The sequence below is a fragment of the Bubalus kerabau genome, unplaced genomic scaffold (assembly GCF_029407905.1).
Source record: "Bubalus kerabau isolate K-KA32 ecotype Philippines breed swamp buffalo unplaced genomic scaffold, PCC_UOA_SB_1v2 scaffold_76, whole genome shotgun sequence".
NCBI lineage: Eukaryota > Metazoa > Chordata > Mammalia > Artiodactyla > Bovidae > Bubalus > Bubalus kerabau.
Genome location: NW_026577930.1, coordinates 881064 through 884188, shown reverse-complemented (window position 1 = coordinate 884188; position 3125 = coordinate 881064).

The window sequence follows — 3125 nt, the reverse complement described above, 5'->3', positions numbered from 1 at the left end:
ACTCAGGGTTGGTGTTGAGGGCCCATCAGGGGCTACAGTGCATCAAGCAGATGGTCACAAGTCCTAAACCTCAATAAGGCTGCCCAAACTCACAGAACATGGGCTCAAGCCCGATGCTCAGAGAAGTCAATACTTATGGCAAGAGCTTTAGAGAAAAGAGCTTTACTGCAAGGCCAACCAATGCAGGATGCAAGGTATCAGATCTCTCTCCAATCCAGGAGCCTGGGTGCAATTTAAGGGGTCTCGGGAATTTCTATTGGAAGCTAATTGGCTAGTCTTCAATTTCATTTCAGCTACTCAGGTTACAGGAAGCCAGGTTTTCCTCATTGAAGGACTTCTCACTTTGTAAATGGCCCAGGACGATATTTCTCTTCTCTTGAGTTTTGCAGACTGAAGAGCTTGGCTCTGGGGTCATCCTGAGGTCATGTGTTCCCTCTTAGACACTTGCAGTTCTTTCTTTGTAAAATGACTCAAGGTGTGACTAATCAACAATCTATTTGAGAGGGTCAAACCAGTTTAAGCTGGTCAATTGTTTCACATGCTTTTTCACTAGCCCCCTGAACTCCAGCACATTATCCCAACTCCAAGACAAAGATAATCACAGTGCACTAAATGTTGCCTAGCAAGGACAATCATGTAACATTCCCACCACAGGATGTAACATAGAATGTGCCTGAGGTAGAATCTTTCCCAGCTGGAAACAACTCAGAGCTCTTAGAATTTTTGTCATTGACCAGTATCTTCCCTCCCAGATACCCTTTCATCTAATTAATGAATATTTCCACGCATTTAAGTACCAACAAGAAATCTAGAATTTGCCCAATTACACACAAGATAAAATAATCGAGTAGGTCCTTAAGGAGAGGTCTCTGGCTCCCTCAACTCAGTGTAAAGGTCACCAGTCCAGGAGACTGTGGATTCTCTGAGGCCCTCCATCTGAGGATCTGACCGGGCTCACCACTCCCACTGTCTAGGAGTAGCCCACCAGGCAACTTCCCTTGAAATGACCTCTCGCTGAAGGCTTTGCATTTTCCTAAGGCTCCAAAGCGAGACTGTGTATTAAAAAACGGAGACATCCGTTTGCCGACAAAGGTCCCTGTACTCAAAGCTATGGTTTTTCCAGTAGTCATGTATGGATGTGAGAGTTGGACCATAAAGATGGCAGAGCGCTGAAGAATTGATGCTTTCAAACTGTGGTGCTGGAGAAGATTCTTGCGAGTCCCGTGGACAGCAAGGAGATCAAGCCAGTCCATCCAAAAAGAAATCAACCCTGAGTATTCATTGGAAGGACTGATGCTGAAGCTGAAGCTCCAATACTTTGGCCACCTGATGTGAAGAGCCGACTCATTGGAAAAGACCCCGATGCTAGGAAACAGAGATTGAGGGCAGGAGAGGAGGGGGCAGCAGAGGAGAAGATGGTTGGAAGGCATCACTGACTCAATGGACATGAGTTTGAGAAAACTCGAGGAGACAGTGAAGCGCAGAGAGGCCTGGTGAGCTGCAGTCTATGGAGTCACAAAGAGTGGGACATGACTTAATGACTGAACAACAAACAACAAGGCTCCAAACTGCCTCACTGCAGGCCATTTACACTTGCTTTCAACTCCAACTGCCTGCCCCCGCTTACCCCTGCTTTTGACTTGTTCTTTCTGCAGTCCCCAACCTTTTTGGCACCATGGACTGGTTTTGTAGAAGACAATTTTTCCACAGACTTGGAGTGGGGGATGGTTTTGGGGTAATTCAAGCACAGTGCATTTATTGTGAACTTTATTTCAAATGTAAATGCCACTGCTGATCTCACAGGAGGTACTGGTCCAAGGCCTGCAGGTTGGGGACTGCTGCTTTTGGTCAGAGAGTATCTCACCATATTTTTATGTAATGGTACCTCCTAGATTCTAAAATTCAACGGGCAGGGGCTAGACGTTGTTTTGGTGGTTGCTGTTGTTCCTTTTTTTTTTTTTTTTAAACACAAACCATCCACGGTACTAGTAAGCATCCAAAAAGCTCATTCTCAGAACTTCCCTGGTGATCCAGTGGATAAGACTCCCTGAACAATTAATGTAACATCTACCCTTTTAGAAAATCTTTAAGTGTACAATATGGAATTGTTAACTATAGGCTCTATGCTACACGGTATATTTCTAGAAATTATTCACTGTATATAACTGAAAATCAGTGCCCTTTGACAATCACTTCCTCATTACACCTCCTCCCAGCCCCTGGCAATCACCATCCTACTCTGCTTCTATCAGGTTGCCTATTTTAGATTCCTCATTTAAGTGATATCATCTATTTCTCCTTCTGTGTCTGGATTATTTCACTTAGCACAATGTCTTCTAGGTCATCTCTGTTATTGCAAATGACAAAGTTTCCTTTTTTTTTTTAAGGCTGAATAATACTCCATTATAGGCTTCACATGTAACTCAGTGGTACAGAATCCACCTGCCAATTTAGGACACACAGGAGACTTGTGTTCAATCCCTTGATTGGGAAGAGCCCCTGGAGGAGGAAATGGCAACTCATTCCACTATTCTTCCCTGGGAAATCCCATGGTCAGAGGAGCTTCGTGGGCTACAGTCCATGGGATAGAAAGTGTCAGACACAACTGAGTGACTGAGAACACACACACACAACACTCCATGATATGTATATACCATATATTTATCCATTCATCCATCAAAGGACATTTAGGCTGCTTCCCTGTTTTGGTTATTGTGAATAATGCTGCAACAAATACGGGAATACTGATATCTCCTGGAGAGTGTAATTTTAACTCCTTTGGATAGATACCCAGAAGTGGTTTGCTGAATCATATGGTAATTCAATTTTTAATTTTTTGAGGAACCTCAATACTGTTTTCCACAGTGGCTTTACCCATTGACATTCTCACCAACAGTATAAAAGAGTTCTTTTCTAAATGCTTGCACTTAATCAGCTTACTCTCTACTGGAGAGCAGGGCAATCAAAATTTCAAATTATTGTTGTGGTAAAAACATTTAACATTAAATCTACTCTTAAAATTTTAGGCACACAGCACAGTACGGTTAAAAACAGGTACACTGTTGCACAGCAAATCTCTGGAATTTATTCATCTTGAATAACTGAAACATTATACCAAGTGCAAA